The 18,750-nt window shown below is 38.1% G+C and overlaps 1 non-coding gene across 1 annotated transcript; it reads right to left on the reverse strand.

Annotated features, from left to right (window-relative positions):
* Positions 1-5,388: 5,388 nt before the first annotated feature.
* Positions 5,389-5,495, reverse strand: LOC131234244 (small nucleolar RNA R71). Its single transcript, XR_009165648.1, has one exon. It is a non-coding gene; the product is annotated as a small nucleolar RNA R71 (small nucleolar RNA).
* Positions 5,496-18,750: the final 13,255 nt, after the last annotated feature.

The following is an 18,750-nucleotide window of genomic DNA, read 5'->3' on the forward strand; positions in this document are numbered from 1 at the left end:
TGGAAGTTTTTGGTGATTTTTTTAGGTTTTATACAAAAAGGCAGGGAAGCTCCCATTGCATTCGATCCTTTCCTCCCTTATAACGTTACCTTAAGCTATCAGAGACCGTCGGATTAAATCGGAAGGCTTGGATGTAATCCCACCATCTGGTTTTCTAAAACTGTGGGGAGAGCTGTGCCAGTTTTCATACGGGAGGCCTAATCCGCTCAGCTGGGACGGAGGGCTGAGATTTTCCTTAATGAATGGCTGAGGTTGAGGGAGAGGAGTTCACGCGGATCGCCCTGCTGGCGCATGGAAAGCAGTTTCCGTTTTTGGAAACTGATGTGTTTGTAAGGATGGTTTGCAGTGAAGATAGTGTGTCCATGTGTGCAAGAAAATCTGTAATGACCGTTGGGTTTTGGTCAGGAGGAGTTCCCTGACACGATGGACGGTTTGGATTAGAGATCCGATTTCATTTGGTGGGCCACCGATCAAAATCTCAAGGACGTCATCCGTCCGTTGCCGTCGCTGAAGGAAGGAGAGGAAATTTCTCCTTTGAGAAGGCTCGGTCAAGGCAATTTTGACTGCCTTTGTAGGTACGGTGCACAGCGAGTGCATCCACTGTGGTGCACATGCGATGCGGGTGTGGGGTCCATCGTGATGATTGTGAAAAATCTACTCTGTCCATTCCATTTGGGAGTCCCCAGGCAGGGCTCGGGATCAAAGATCAGGCCGATGAATGTCTAGGTGGGGCCTACAGCTTGATTTGTAGTCCTAATGGTGGTTTTCCGTCAATCTAGTGGTCGGATGATTCCGAAATTGGACGTCAACGGTTAAAAGGGTCTTAATGGGCCATTTGTAAGGCTTTTGTTATATATTACTAACTGATACTAATATTAATATAATTTTTTTATTATTTTTATATCTTACTTATAATTACAATATTTAAAATCTCATACATATATATAAATATAATTTTAATATTAACATACCACTAATTACATGCTGCCATTAACACATTTATTAATTTACATAATTCTTAATATACAACATTATATTTAATTAAAACTATATTTGTATTTAATAATATTGTTAAATATAAAATTTCATTAAAATATCTAATGATTTTTGTATACATAAGGATATAAAAATATTCACTGCTTCATTATTATTTAAAATTTGATTTTATGTTGTGAAATTATTTTTCATTGTGTTTATTTAATATAATATTATTTTCATAATGTCTTATATACATTAAATACATATGTATCATTTTAGCATGAAATTTTAAATCTTTACAAAGTATATACACTTCATAGTGTATATATATTTAGGTTGTATTATTCTTTGTATTTATATTAAATTAAATTACATGGTAACCTCGATTGGTCGACTGAAGTCAGGTTGGGTTCTATAACACAATCCGATCTTTAAATAAATTTAGGATTTTTCCTTCTCTCTTTAGCTTGTATGAATTCGATCAATCTAAGAGTTAGGTTGAAACCATATATTGATTATTCCAATCTCAAAGTTTGAGAAAATCAGAAGATTACTCGGATCCAAATTATCAAGGTCTACAATCATTGATTGAAGCCTTTTTATAGCATAGTCTATCATCATCTATATTATCCATAGATCGCTATGGGAAATCCACCAATCATATCACTCTAGGACCTGAGGCCCTGACACAATTTGGCCTTTAGGACTTTTGATTCGAATCAATTAAACTTAACATGGATGGATGCTCAAAGCTAATCTCTACAACTCAAGGTCTCGCATAAAAGTTGTTTTCTCATCTTCATATCCACCGGTAGATCAAAACAATGGATGTAGGATCAATTTGGCATGTCCATTGTGTAGATCTAGGATTTTTCAATCAGTAAACATAAGAAATTTTTAAAAAGAAAGAGTTAGGAACTTACTGAATAAAAGCCTCTTCTCTATAGCCCTCTCTCTTTATTATTTTTTTAGTTTTAAGGTTTCTGTAGGAATTTTCATGTGATTTCTCCCTTTAAATAGAGAAGGAGACGTGAATCTAGAAGTTTCCTCTGGAACTCTGTAAATTTTTACAAAAAGTTAAATATTACAGTGTTAGGATCCGTTCCTTTGACCCCACCTTCAAGCGGCCTGAAAGTCAGCCAAAATGCAAGATCACTGGGTTTTCATCATCTGTTTGGCCTGAAACTTTATACATGGCTCGAGGACCAAAAACTAACCGTACATGTCAAATTTCAGTCATTGGATCCTTCTAAAAGTGGCCCAATGGACAGATCAGCCCATAAATCAGTGATTTGGGGCCCGCCTGGTATCTGGAAATGCGTTAATTTTGGACTCAACGCCTTAAATGAGGCGAAAAAATGGATGGACGGCACAAATTTCTCTCGAACAACACAATGAACCCATATGTACATTGCATGTACATAGGGTACATGTGCACGAGAAGTGCACCGGACGGAGAGTCCGGTCAAACAACGGACTGACCCGAAGTCCGTTTTCAAAGAAACAGCGCCCGACGCTGTTTCGACGGATGATCACTGTGGGCCCCACTCGCTCCCCAGAATGCTGATCCTGACCATACACTCGAATTCCATGGTCCATATTACCAAGCCCTAAGTGGCAAAATTCCAAGGAACAGTACGGATGGGTAAAAAAAGATCAAACGGAAGATGGACGATGGACTGAACCGGCTTGTGGGCCACACCAAAAAATCAGCCATTACTGAAATTTCGTCCCGAATCCAATGGACGGGGTGTTTCTCAAAACAATAGTGAAGTGGGCCCCACCATCGTCACAACGTCAATGACGCTACTTTATTTCGCGTCGGAAGAACCGGACGCCCAATCGCTCCCGCCCATCGGCGATGATCGATGTCCGATCCTAACCGCCCATCATGCGTAGCGCCGCTTTAGCAAGCCCATGTTGTCTTTATGCACTCATACATGCGCAGGTGTTGGTTTCAATGATCACAAACGAACTGTCCTACAACGTGCAGCTGATTTCTTCCATGAGTCACGCCGAATCGATCCAAAACCGACCATCTCTCGGTCAAAATTTCGAGGAGAATCGGTGAACGGAGTGGATCTCCTGTGAATTCAAGAATGGGCCCCACCGGAACTTCAGCGTAAGAATTCTATTCCTACTACGAATCGGACTGCGAAGAAAGAACGAAGCTCCAGCAGCATGCGTGAGGAGCTTGGGCTCTCTCCGAACGGACGTTCTCTTGGCTTATAAAAGAAAGAAAAAGAGAAAAGAGAAGGGGACCGTGGGAGGAAGATCATGCTCGGCTTGGACTATGGTAAGGGAGAGAGAGAGAAGATAGAGAGTTTGTTTTTCTTTTTCTGATTATTTTATTTTACTTTGTTTGATTTATTTTTAAGAGAATCAGCCATTTATGTGTGGCTAAACCTCTTAGCTAGGGCTAAGAGGTGAAGCCTGTAGAGATGGGAGATACTATTTCATGCTTTTAATTTAAATTCATGAACTAAATGTGATTTGTGTTGATTATTAAAGAAATGTTTTTTTCTTAGTCTTTAATGGTCTTGTGATCGAAATTACAATGGGTCCGCAATGGCTTTGAATATTTCTTTCTCCCTTTTTGATGTTTATGACGTCAGAAGCCCCGTTGTTCACCATCGCCTCCTGGGCATGGTTGGATGATGGTACCCTTCCTAACTTTTATGCATCGTTGATTGGTTGGTAATTAGTTTAATCTGTTGTTTGCTTTGTCTCCTGGGCATGGTTAGATGATGGAATCCATTCTAATTCATATACCTTTCATCTCTTGAAAACCAGATCAAGTAAGTTCAGTTTAAATTCCATAATTCTTGATGCAGCATAAGATCTCCCCGATCCCTACAAGTGGATCCTCCGAATCCCTAGTTTCCTTCCCTGAATTACTTAAGTTTTAGATTAATATTTCACTCTTATTCTCAAATTACAACTCGAATTAGATTTCATCTCATTCCAGCTTTTAGTTCTAGTTAGTTTCGATAATGTACGGATATCACCCTTGGGATTCGACCTGCCTCACCGAGTTTATTACTACATCACAACCCTATACTGGGAGTGAACAAGTTTTAGCGCCGTTGCTGGACGGTTACGTTTTTCTCAAATTAATTAGTTTTAGAATTAGGTTAGATTAGGATTTTACTAACTTTAGGTTAAAAGTTTTTATTTTATTTTATTTTTAGAACTATTATTTTATTTTTAAACTAACTTGTTTCCATTTGTAGGACTCTGACATGAGTTTCTAAATTGGTAAATCCTTCCTAATTTCTCTACTTTTTCTACTCTTAAAATTAGGGTTTAAATTTTAGAAATTTTCTAATTCTCGTATCCTCCTATTTGTAGGAAATAGTTTATTTTTAGAACTTTCCTCTTTTGTTTTTAGAAACTAGGTTAGTTATTTCCCTTTTTAGAAATTAACTTTCTATTTTTATTTTTAGTAACTTTCTAATTTTAACTCTTTTAGAATTTTTGTTTAGAAACTAACCTTCCTATTTTGTAGGCCTTTAAGATAGAAATTTCTTATTCGGTAAGCTCTTTCCCTACTTTCAATTTTTCAGTTCTCTTTTAGTAATTTACTTTCTAGTTTAGGACTTTCTTAATTTATTTTAGAAATTTTCACTTTCTTTTAGGAATTCCTTCTTTTAGAAATCAGTTTACTGCTATCTTTCTTTTAAAGGATTGTTCTTCTCTTTTTAAAATCTAACTTATTTTGTTTTATTTTACAGGTTTTTAACTTAGAGACTTCAATTTGGTAATTTCTTTCTAACTCTCTCTTTCTTTCTAGATTTTCTTTCCCTTTCTTAGGATTAGGTTTTGAATTTAATTGAGGGTTGTGAGTGTTTCATGCCCAAGTGGGCCCGTGACAACACTCGACGTCTCTTGACTGAAGGAGGATTGGTTGAGGGGTTGACTATCCATCGCAGGACTAGACACCACTCGAAATCCCCTGAGTTAATTGAAGTTATGGCTGAAGACCAACCTCCTCTACTTCCACCCAGGGTGGAGGATACCCAAGATGAGAATGAGGTGCATCAGGCACCCCCGCCTCGTACTTTACGAGATTATCTACAACCGGCGGGAGTGAGTACACCCTCATGCATGATTTTCCCTGAAAACACAGGACAAATGGACATCAAGCCAGGAGTTATCCAACTCCTTCCCAAATTCCATGGACTTGAATCAGAAAGTCCATATTTACATTTGAAAGAGTTCGATGAGATTATAGCTACATTATATTTTCCTAATGTATCTGAGGATACAATCAGGCTGAAACTCTTTCCTTTTTCCTTAAAAGAGAAGGCTAAGACGTGGTTACATTCACTGCGTCCTAGATCCATTGGCACATGGAACGACATGCAGAGGGAATTCATAAAAAAATTCTTCCCACATCATAAAACGATTACCCTCAGAAAAGCAATCATGAACTTTGCCCAAAAGGAAGATGAAACATTCTTCCAATGTTGGGAAAGGTTCAAAGATTTGGTCAGTTCATGCCCACAACACGGATTTGAAACGTGGTGCATTACAAATTTCTTTTACGATGGACTGACATCTTCCATGCGCCAAATGATCGAGACAATGTGTAATGGAGAGTTCATTAATAGAAATATTGATAAGGTATGGGATTACCTCGATAGTCTTGCTAAAAAAACACAATCATGAGACTATTATCCAAAGTCGAACACCACGTCTAGGCTGACTCAATTAAAGGAAAAAGGTGGATTATATCTCTTAAAATAAGAGGATGATCTCAAGTGTAAAGTGACTACGCTCATAAGGAAAGTTGAGGCCATGGAAGGAAAGAAGGATAAGGTGAATGAAATTATTTGCGGCATCTGTGATTGCAACATTCATACAACTGAAAATTGTCCTACAATACCCGCCTTTCGAGGAGTGTTGAATGAACAAGTTAATGCCGTAAACAACTATCAAAGACCTTTTACTGGACCTAACTCCAATACGTATAATTCTGGATAGAAAAATCATCCAAACTTTAGTTGGAGGAATGGACAAACGGCTACTCCTCAAGGTTTCTTCAATCAAAATTCAAATCAAGTGAAACCTCAAGAGGAATCGGTTCAAAATTCCATACAAGAGCTAGCTCAGGCAATGCGGAGAATTACAGATTTTATGCAAAAGATAGATTCTCGTATGACGGTTATAGAAAAGGGGATGCTTCCTGCCCAACCTCTCCCCAATCCTAAACCGCAGTATGAGATTAATGATCCCAGCTCTTCAAATTGGATGGGGCACGCTAAATTCATCACCATTCTTAGGAGTGGAAAGATTATTGATAAAACTCTTCCGGTTAGACCCGAAAAGCCTCAAGAACCAGAAGAGGACAATAATGATGGATCTAGTGATGCCCTATAAAAATTAGAACCGGAACTTCTAGAGAAGCCAGTTGCTCCGTTCCCCCAACGGTTGGTTTCACCAAAACCTCTCTCTAACTCTCAGGATATTCTAGAGGTGTTGAAATAAGTGAAAGTCAACATTCCTCTACTTGATGTCGTAAAATGATACCTTCATATGCCAAATTCTCGAAAGACTTATGCACGACCAAACGACGGCAGAGTATTCAAAAGAAGATCTTCTTGACCGAGAAAGTGAGTGCCATCCTAAAGCAAGACGTGCCACGGAAATTCAAGGATCCCGGTAGCCCAACCATATCATGTGTAATCGGGGACCATCGAATTGATCATGCACTTCTTGACTTAGGAGCGAGCGTCAATCTGATTCCCTACGCGGTATACAAACAGTTAGGTTTGGGTGAATTAAAACCCACCCTAACCACACTACAACTTGCTGATCGCTCTGTTTGTGTACCAAGAGGGAAAATTAAAGATGTGTTGGTCCAAGTTGATAGATTTTACTACCCTGTAGATTTTATCATCCTGAACACCGAACCCATCAATAACATAAGCACTCAGATCCCCATCATTCTTGGCTGCCCATTCCTTGCCACTTCAAATGCAATTATCAATTGTAGGAATGGTGTCATGACTATGTCTTTTGGGAATATGACATTAGAGTCAAACATCTTTTTCAATAACGGCAGAAACTTAGAGGAGGATGACGATTTCCACGACATTAACATGATTGACTTTTTAGTGGAAGATACGACACCTCTAACCTTATCCTCTGACTCTCTAGAGACGTGTCTGGCCCACTCCCATGATTTTGATGATGACATGATTAGGGAGACGTGTGCCTTGCTTGATACTGCACCGGTACTTGAAGTTAACCGGTGGAGGCCACAATTTGAAGAATTGCCACAAACCGATGTAATGCCTCTACCATCTAACCTCAAGCCGCCGAAGCTTGACCTAAAACCTTTGCCCTCTGATTTGAAATATGCCTATTTAGGTCAAGATGAGACATACCCGGTGGTGATCTCTGCCCACCTGGAGAAAGAACAGGAGAGTATGCTCATATCTACTCTCATTGAGCATAAAGGAGCCCTGGGATGGACGATAGCGGACCTCAAGGGAATCGATCCTTTGATTTGTACTCACCGTATATCATGAGGATAATGCGAAGACCGCTTGGTAATCACAACATAGACTAAATCCAAACATAAAGGAAGTGGTTAAGGCCGAGGTTCTTAAACTATTGGACGTGGGTATCATATACCCTATATCCGATAGTCAATGGGTGAGTCCAACTCAAGTGGTCCCTAAGAAGTCCGGAATCACCATCATAGCCAATGCTAATAATAAACTCGTGACAATTAGGATCACTACTGGTTGGAGAATGTGCATTGACTACAGGAAGTTGAATACCGTCACGAGGAAAGACCACTTTCCTTTACCATTCATTGATCAAATCCTGGAAAGGTTAGCTGGTCATTCCTATTACAGTTTCCTTGACGGGTATTCGGGCTACAACCAGATAGAGATAGCCCCTGAAGACCAGGAAAAGACCACATTTACATGTCCCTACGGCACCTTTGCCTATCGAAGGATGCCATTCGGACTATGTAATGCCCCTGCCACCTTTCAGCAATGTATGCTTAGTATCTTTTCTGATATGGTGGGGCAATATCTAGAGGTCTTCATGGACGATTTCTCTATTTACGGTCCATCTTTCAGCAAGTGCTTGGAAAGTCTTAAATGTGTGCTGAAAAGATGTGAAGAAAAGAACTTGGTACTTAATTGGGAGAAGTGTCATTTCATGGTTCAGAAGGGAATTGTCCTTGGGCATATCATCTCGTCCAAGGGAATCGAGGTAGATAAGGCAAAAATCGATCTTATCTCTAACCTACCTCCACCCAAGAACATCAGAGACGTGCGATCCTTCTTAGGACACGCAGGATTTTACAGGCGATTCATAAAGGACTTTAGTCTCCTCTCTCGTCCTTTATGTAATCTTCTTCAAAAGGATGCTCCGTACGAGTGGACTGAGCAATGCCAGGAAGCTTTCACCAAGCTTAAGGGCACGTTAACCACTGCACCTATCATGCAGCCACCCGACTGGAGCCTTCCTTTTGAGCTTATGTGCGACGCTTCTGATTATGCTCTTGGAGCTGTTCTAGGCCAGAGAAAAGATAAGAGACCCTACGTCATCCATTACGCTAGTAGGACTTAAAATCCGGCCCAAGTGAACTACTCAACTACGGAAAAAGAACTCTTAGCTGTAGTATTCGCCTTTGACAGATTTAGGTCCTACCTGATCGGATCCAAGATCATTATCTACACAGATCATGCGGCACTTAAGTATCTTCTTTCTAAGAATGATTCTAAGCCCCGTTTGATACGATGGATCCTTCTACTCCAAGAATTTGATTTGAAAATTAAAGATAAAAAGGGAGTAGAGAACGTAGTGGCCGATCACCTTTCTCGCCTTAATACCTCTGATTCCCTTGAGGCGACCCATATCAATGATATGTTCCCTGATGAACAACTGTTCAGAGTCTCCCATTCACCTTGGTTCGCTGATATTGCTAATTATCTTGCTACAGGTGCCATACCGACACAATGGACTGCGCAAGATAAGAAGAAATTCTTCACCGAGGTGCGCAACTTTTTCTGAGATGATCCTTATTTATTTAAATATTGCCCAGACCAAATTCTAAGGAGATGTGTACCAGACGATGAGCATCAGAGCGTCATCTCCTTCTGTCATTCACAGGCCTGTGGTGGTCACTTTTCTGCTAAAAAGACCACGGCCAAGATTCTGCAGTGTGGCTTTTACTGGCCCACTATGTTTAGGGACACTCATGAGTTTTGCAAAGCTTGTGAGCATTGTCAGAAATTGGGAGCATTGTCCCATCGAAATATGATGCCTTTGAATCCCATCCTTATCATTGAAGCATTTGATTGCTGGGGCATCGATTTCATGGGACCATTCCCCCAATCGTTTGGAAATCTGTATATTTTGCTCGCCGTGGATTATGTCACTAAATGGGTCGAAGCGATTCCGTGTCGAACTAATGACCATCGCACGGTCATTAAATTCCTAAAAGAAAACATCCTTTCTCGATTCGGAACGCCTCGAGCCATCATTAGTGATGGGGGCTCACACTTTTGTAATAAACCATTTGAGAGCTTAATAAAGAAATACGGTATGTCTCATAAGGTGAGCACCCCATACCACCCACAGACAAGTGGGCAATCCGAGATTTCTACTAGGGAAATTAAACACATTTTGGAAAAAAACGGTTAACCCTGATCGTAAGGATTGGTCAATCCGATTAACCGATGCCTTATAGGCATACCGTACTGCCTTTAAAACTCCTATTGGAATGTCTCCCTTTAGACTGGTCTACGGGAAAGCTTGTCACTTGCCTGTGGAGCTGGAACATAAAGCGTACTGGGCGATCAAAAATCTTAATTTCAATCTAGACAACGCTGGCTCGCTACGCAAACTTCAATTGAATGAACTTGAGGAAATTCGGAATGATGCGTACGATAATTCGAGAATTTATAAGGACAAGATGAAAGCATTTCATGACCAACACATTTTGCGAAAATCATTCACGCCTGGTCAGAAGGTCCTTTTGTACAATTCTCGATTACATCTCTTTCCGGGTAAGCTTCGATCTCGTTGGACCGGCCCTTACATTGTTGTTACTGTTTTTCCTCATGGGGCCGTTGAGATAAGAGATCCCGACAATGGCAAGGAGTTTAAAGTCAATGGACATCGATTGAAACCATTTGTTGAGAAATTTGATTCAGAGGACATGTCCATGCCCCTGACTGCTCCTGTTTACCAGGATTGATCTCCTAGTCTGATGGAGGTATAGGTAGGTTATCAAAATTGATTAGTTCTTGGTCCATTCGTGTCTGGCTGAAGACGTTAAACTTAGCGCTCCTGGGAGGCAACCCATCGTTTCATTTCATTTCATTTTCCTAGTTAGTTAGTTCAATGTTTGTGGGTAACATTACTGCAAACCCTCACGAGACTACAACTCGTCCACTAGGGGCAACCTAGGGGTTTAAAGGCTTGTTGCATACGCTAAATGCAATCGAGAGTACCTGCGAAAGTGGTGTAGGTAGGATTTCATTTTTGTTATTTTTATTTTATTTTTTTTGGTTTCTCTCTTGTGCTGACCCGCTCTTACGTAGATATCTTTGGAAAGCCTCTTGATTCTTTCATCCAGGTACTATCTTTCCATCACTCCTCCTATATTTCCGTTATCCCATGTGTATTGCATGTCTATTTCTTTTATATTGAGGACAATGTAGATTTTTGGTTGGGGTTGGGAGATTAGGTTTCCTAATCAGTGTTTTCTTGGTCTTGAGCAAAAATTGTGAAAATTTTTAATTTTTCTGGACTTCCTTGTGAATTCGAAGTGATTTTGACAGCCATCTAGGGCACTTGGAACTTCAAGATACGTGATGTTAGTAATTTAAGACGCTTGGATTCAGTATCTGTTAGATTTCAGAGTTAAGTTGAATTGTTGATTCAGAATTAGAAGTTGTAAACATTAATTGAGTTATGATCTCATATGTCATATCTCGCTTTCACGTTAAGGTTTCAGTCTGATATTGAAGAATTGACGTGATACTCACTAAGCATGAAAAGAACCGGCCTGAGAAAATTGAAAGGATTAGGCGAATAATCTTCACCATAGGTTTGCTCCCCATAGGTGAAGGTTCAAGTTCCCAAAGTAACCAGTCGGAAAGGGGTAGGCAATGGTCTTCACCATAGGTTTGCTCCCTATAAGTGAGGATTCGATTCCCCTTCTTGGCGTTACTTTTGATCAAAAAAAATCAAAAATTAAAAGAATAAAAAGATAATGTGTAAGGCAAAGTTGGGTTATCGTGAATTCTCTTATTGGTTACCGATAATATCTTTAAATAGAGAGGTGAATCTTAATGTTGATAAGTCGAGATTAGACTATACATCCATGGAATTCAATGTTTAAAATTTTTCTAATTCCTGAAATAATACTTTGAACTTGATTATGAAGTTTGCCGTGCGCCTGAGTCTAAGAGAAAGTAATACCCAACATTCATGAATCTTAGATTTTTCGTATCTAAATCGTTTTTCAAAATATCACTCGGTTTCACAAGAATTGGCTCGTAATTCTTGAACTTATTTTTTCGCATACCTTGCTCGGGACTAACAAGATGCTGGTTGGGGGTTGTGTTGAGGGTCAAATATTGCATATTAGACCCCAGTTATTGCCTGAATTTACGAGCATAATACTGTTTAACGCTTTATTTTTAATCATGTTGTGATGCAAGGTGAATCTATGAGCCTGGACTGAAAATGGTGCTTAAAGCATAGATTTAACGCTCTGATGACACCAGAGCATGGGACAGACTCTAGAGAACCAAGATCGACAGATTTGCACGCCAGGGATCCAAGAAAATTGAGAAACTGAAGTTCAAACGGCCTGAAAGTCAGCCAGAATGCAACATCACTAGGTTTCCACCATCTGTTCAGCTTGAAACCTTATATATGGCTCGAGGACCAAAAACTAACCGTACATGACAAATTTTAGCCATTGGATCCTTCCGGAAGTGGCCCAACGGACAGATCAGCCCATAAATCAGTGATTTGGGGCCCGCTGGTATCTGAAAATGCGTTAATTTTGGTTTCACTCCTTAAATGAGGCAAAAAAATGGATGGACGGCATGATTAGACCAAACATCACGATGAACCCATATGTACATTGCATGTACATAGGTACATGTGCACGAGAAGTGCACCGGACGGAGAGTCCTGGCCAAACAACAGATCGACCAAGTCCGTTTTTAAAGAAACAAAGTGTCCGACTGTTTGACGAATGATCGCTGGGCCCCACTCGCTCCCGTATCGCCGATCCGACCATACACTCAAATTCCATGGTCCATATTACCAAGCCCTAGGTGACAAAATTCCAAGAAACAACGAGGATTCGATCGTTCAAATGGAAGATGGACGGTGGATCAACCGTGCCAGGCCACACCAAAATCAAATCAAATCGTCCCTTCCCGAATTCTTCGTCCGAATCCAATGGATCGCTGATTTCTCAAAACAATAAAGGAAGTGGGCCCCACCATCGCCACGGCACAATGACGCTTACTCGCTTTCACGTCCAAGAACCGACGCCCAATCGTCCCGCCCATGGCGATGATCAGATGTCTGATCTCAACCGCCCATCATACAGAGGGGCTCGCTTTAGCCAAGCCCATGTTGTCTTTATGCACTCATACATGCGCAGGTGTTGGTTCCAATGATTATAAACGGACTGTCTTACAACTGTTGCAGCCGATCTCTTCCATGGGTCACGCTAAATCTGATCCAAAGCCGACCATCTACGGTCGAAATTTCGAGGAGAATCTGGTGAACGGAGTGGATCTCCTGTTTGAATTCAAGAATGGGCCCCACCGGAACTTCAGCGTAAGAATCCGACTCCTGCTACGAATCGGACTGCGAAGAAATTTCAGCTCCAGCAGCGTGCGTGAGGAGCTTGGGCTCTCTCCGAACGGACGTTCTCTTGGCTTATAAAAGAAAGAAAAAGAGAAAAGAGACGGGAGCCGTGGGAGGAAGATCTAGAGACGGGAAGACAGGGAGAAGAGAGGGAAGTTTTTTTTCTTGTTCTGATTATTTTATTTTACTTTGTTTGATTTATTTTTAAGAGAATCAGCCATTTATGTGTGGCTAAACCTCTTAGCTAGGGCTAAGAGGTGAAGCCTGTAGCGAGATAGGAGATTCTATTTCGTTCTTTTAATTTAAATTCATAAATTGAATTTGATTGTAGTTGATTGTTAAAGGAATATTTTTTTTTGTCTTTAATGCTCTGTTGTGACTGAAATTACAATGGGTCTCCAATGGCTTTAAATATTTCTTTTTTCCTTTTGATGTTTATGACGTCAGGAAGCCCTGTTGTTCACCATCGTCTCCTGGGCATGGTTGGATGATGGTACCCTTCCTAACTTTCATACACTGTTGATTGGTTGGTAATTAGTTTAATTCTTGTGTTGACTTTGTCTCCTGGGCATGGCTTGGTGATGGGATCCATTCTAATTCATACACCTTTCATCTCTTTAAAGCCAGATCAAGTAAGTTCGGTTTAAATTCCATAAACATTGATGCAGGCATAAGATCTCCCTGATCTCTACAAGTGGATCTTCTGAATCCCTAGTTTCCTTCCTCTGAATTCCTTAAGTTTTAGATTAGTATTTCACTATTATTCTTCAAATTACAACTCAAATTAGATTTCATCTCATTCTAGTTTTAATTCTAGTTAGTTTTAGACAACGTACAGATATCAGTCCCTTGGGATTCGACCTCGGTCTTACCGAGTTTATTACTACATCACAACCCTGCACTTGGGGAGTGAACAAGAAATATAAAAAAATTAACCTTACAAGTGCTTTTACTCTGTGGGTGTGTTCTTTGTTCTTTAGTTTTAAGGTTTCTGTAGGAATTTTCATGTGATTTCTCCCTTTAAATAGAGAAGGAGACGTGAATCTAGAAGTTTCCTCTGGAACTCTGTAAATTTTTACAAAAAGTTAAATATTACAGTGTTAGGATCCGTTCCTTTGACCCCACCTTCAACTAAGACTACTCCCACCAATTAAGCTAAGTACTTGATTTTTGTTATTAATTATAAAATTAAATTACTAATTCTAATTAGCATGGGTCTAATATGGATTGAAAATTCATGGTCATTACAATAGTGGTCTTTAGAAGGAGAGTTTATTTTGTCATTTTCTACTCATCAATTGCTACGTACAAAGTTTTTTTGAGATTTTGGAGTCCAGATGAATGGTCGTAATATGATCTTTATTGGATTTGATGCTGCCCGATCGAGTCCCACGTTTGTCTCCGAGATGTGTTAGGATCCCTTTCAATTTGACCCATTTGGATTTTCAATGTTTATTAGGTTGATTCGAGCAGTTTTATTATCCAGAGAGTGGTCGATTTGGTCATAATCGGATTGATTAAGTCCTTGATATGTCAATCCAACCCATTAGTTGTTTCGAGACATGCCAAAGATGGTCCCCATTTAATCTATTTGGATTTCTAATGTTTTATAAGTCAATAGGAGACAATCTTATCGAAGTCAAGCTGAAGCTCGAAGAATAGTTTATTCTTATTTTATGTGGGGTGTCTATAAATATCATTTGATGAATTTTATGAAAATTATCATAATATTATGAAAATCTTAACCATATATGTCACAGTGCCTCCAAGTAGATAAATGGGGAAATGCTAAGTAATTAGCACTAATGAGGACACACTAAGGAGGCACAGGTAGTCCATGTCCTCGTTAACTTGGAACCAAGCCATTGATTTTAATATCCTAATTATAATCAATTGAAAACTTAGTTTAATACAAGTTCTAAACTCCTAGTTTAATACAAGTTTTTCTCGAATCATTTTAAGGTAGCATATTAAATTGAAGCAGGTACACAGCTCCAGCGGACCACACCGGAGGAAGCTGCAGTGATAATGACACCCACCCTTGAAACCTTTCTTTTTATCATCCAACCTATTAATAAGGTCATGTAAACGTAGATGAAGTGAAAAAACAAATATTAGCTTGATCCGAAGCTTCTCCAGCCCCCCAGAAGTTTTTAATGGTGTACATTAAATCAACCATATATGTCACAGTGCCTCCAAGTAGATAAATGGGGAAATGCTAAGTAATTAGCACTAATGAGGACACACTAAGGAGGCACAGGTAGTCCATGTCCTCGTTAACTTGGAACCAAGCCATTGATTTTAATATCCTAATTATAATCAATTGAAAACTTAGTTTAATACAAGTTCTAAACTCCTAGTTTAATACAAGTTTTGAACTCCTAATCCTAATTGTTGGTTATTTTATCCATTATGTCGATATTAAACGCCTATTTGTAAATATTAATTTAATTCAAGTATTAAATTCCAATGCCAATAATTGAGATTAACTTTAAAAAGAAAGAAACTTAAACCCAACTAGTTTTTTTTTACCCCAATAATTGAGATTAACTTCATTCAAGCAATTTTTTTTAATGTATATTCCCAACTCCAATATTGAGATTCAAAGTCTCACCTGTGAATATCTTCAATTATTCATACTTAATTAAGTTTTGTTTTTATATAGTTGAGTAATCATTAAACTACATTCATATATTATACATTAATTGCATCCCATCTAGACTTTAATATCTCCACAATCTATTTGCATAATTTTACTAAACTTTTATTGACTGTTTCAATTTATGATTGGAAAATTCATTTAAAACCCTTTAATCAACATGCTTTGCCAAGGTTTTATACAACTGTATGGTCATATTGTTGCAATTTGTTTTAGTTCACTTTTCTTACTCTCATAATATTGTTAGTATCGAAGTGAGTTAGAGAATCATTACTGTGATCGATAGTGTCAATTTCTCTTTACCCCAGTTTTCATCCTAGCTTTAGATTCATTCAATAAATTTTTTAACTAGATAGCTCTCACTCCGATCTACTGAGATGCAAAGTCTCACGTATGAATGTCACTGATTATTCATATTTAATTTTATTCATGTGTGGTAATCTTTAAACTTCATTCCTATAATATACATTTTTTTAATCTCTTACAAGCTTAAGGATTTCGCGAAATTTCAGTTTTGGTAGAAAGTCATAATATTGTTAGTATGAACTTGAATTACAGAATCATTATTTTCTGAATTTTTCGCAAGCCCCTTTAGTGTACCTTTTGCATTCAACTAATGTTTAATACCATTTATATCTAATATTATTCCCTGATTTTAGTTATCTTTAATTTTTAAACTCATCTTTCAGCCCACATCTCACATTTGTTTAATCTGTATAATCTACAGGCCTATTTGGATTTGTGGAAGGCATGGAAAAGAGAGATATTATTTCCTGAGAACCTTATTCCGAGAAAGCATGCGAATGGAAATACTATTTCCCATGTTTGTTTGTCAATAACAATTTCTCAAGAGTTGATAAAATAATATTTTCTCGAGTGTGAAATTCAATATGAGGTTTCACAAGCTCATTGTACAGCTTGAAATTTGGCCTGATCCAAAAGTCACCAAAGCCATACCATGTGGAATATTTAAAATCACATCTAAAACCTTTTAATTTCATGTTGTGAGGCCTGCCTGAGATTTGAATGAGGCTGGCTTTTGGAGCTTCTGTTCATTGCAATGAGGGTCACTGGAATAACGGGTTGCATGACATCTAGACAACATGTGGACCCCACGTAAACAAGGGAGCATTTTAAAATATTTAGGGACCGTTTAGATACCACGAAATAAGTTACTGTTTTTTTACTTACACCATTAGATAAGTGAGTTATTTCAGATAGGTAAGTTTGGTTTATGCTTAGTTATAAGTAACTTCAGTTAATTTTTTTAAGTTTTCTACTTTTCGTAAGTTGCGGGGAGAGGCACCAGGAGAAATGAAAGAGAGGAGAAGCCGTTAACTGATGTTGTGCACATTCTCAAGATACCTTATCATTCATGGCAAATTTGCACAATCTCTGTCTTAAATATTTGGCTGGTCACCTTCCAACAAATCTAGTCGGTCCAATCCACGCGTAGGCCCTGTGTATGTAGAGTACAAAATAATATTTCTCTGTTATTTTATAATTTATCCATTTTAATTTGCTCGGACATGTGGCCAACATGGTTAGAGAATCAGCTTGGTTTTCTAGCAGGGCATGTCATGGTGGGTCCCACCTGATAAATGACTTGAATATTGTACAGTTGTGCAATGTTGGCACGAATCTCCTCATCCAGGTTGATACTTGTGAATCTAAATGCCCCAACATTTCTTATAATAGGCCAAATCGTATACCAGTTTTATACGTAGAAAAAACTATACAAATTCCAATTGAACTATTCATCTTCAATACCAACTAAATTGCGATGCTCATTTTTAAAATTTAACCTAATCAAACCGTTTAACAAAGGATAATATCCCCAATATTAGTGATAATTGTTGTGATTTTCTTAGTGCGGAAATCCCGAAGGAGCTTGCTGTACATTGGGTATTGAGATCAAAGAGAGGAAGATAGCTTACCTATATGTCAAGTCATTGTTGCATAATTTGGATGTAGATATTCAAATTCGGATGCTGGATCTTCCTATCCTTACACCCCTGTAGAGAAGATTTGATGGGACTCAACTTGGATTGGGGACTCAGCCCTGTTATATAGGTTAGAAGGGTGAAGAGTTTGTGACCCATCAAAACTCTTCCCCAAGGTTTCGCACCCATCCAAATCCTAGTTGCGTTGAATTAGTTGTGTGCGTATCACAGCTATAGCATTCCACCCCTTACGCAGATATTTTGGAAGCATCACAGTTCAGTGGGGCCCACTAATTTACCTGATCACATTATCCAGCCTATAGGACAATTGAGATCGTTGATCAATAAGGCCCACCTTATAGAGATCTTACAATAATATCCCAGATGCCAAGAAAATATTTGTAAATATGGGAAAATTAACGGTATTTTATTTAACGCAAAAATCTCTATCTTTTGAATTTATTTTAGAATAGTGATCTTTAGGTGTTTTCAATCACTTTTGTTTTCTATAGAACATAAGTTTAGATTTGGAATTAAATCTCGACTCCAAACAAAGATGGACGAAAACTCAAAGCTGACGAAAAATTCATATAAACTTCGTTTCTTTTTTCAACTTCATTTCTTTTTTAAAATGTTAGCTTGGATTGTAATGAAAATCCATAGCTATGAATGATGTTCATCCATTGACATAACCAAAAAAATAATATTTAAGTGAAATGGGAGATTTTTTATTTTTTTTAATAATAATTTATCACTTTTATATTTAAAATGCATTCTTCATCATTAACTAATGTAGAAATTTAATATATTAATGAGTGTTATGGCCAATTTACTGATGGGCTATAATTATTTTTGTACTTATCGTTTTTCCAATACATTGTTAAGGCCTTATAAAAAAGAAACATAGGTGAACCGACCCACAAAGTGGGTCGCATCTGTCCGTTTCGTCAAAAAAGGCGCGCTTTCAGCTCAAAAATGAATTTTTAGAAAAATTTTACTATTTTTAGTAATTCCGATTTTTGATTTTTTTTAATATTTTTAGAGTTTAAATTTTCTTTCCTTTTAGAAATAAATTTTAGTTCTACTAGGACTCTTCTAGAGAAAGTTTATTTGCAATTTTTATTTTTAGAAATTAGGCCTTAGAAGAGTTTTATTAGAATTATGATTTTTATTAGAGTTAGAATTTTGTTATTTTTGGTAATTATGAATTTTAGTTTATTTTTTCTTTATTAATGGTGTAAGGAGACACATTAGGGAATAATCAATTTTTCATTAATTAATTTCAAATTTATTAGAATT

The sequence above is a fragment of the Magnolia sinica genome, chromosome 18 (genome assembly GCF_029962835.1).
Source record: "Magnolia sinica isolate HGM2019 chromosome 18, MsV1, whole genome shotgun sequence".
In the NCBI taxonomy this organism is placed as follows: Eukaryota; Viridiplantae; Streptophyta; class Magnoliopsida; order Magnoliales; family Magnoliaceae; genus Magnolia; species Magnolia sinica.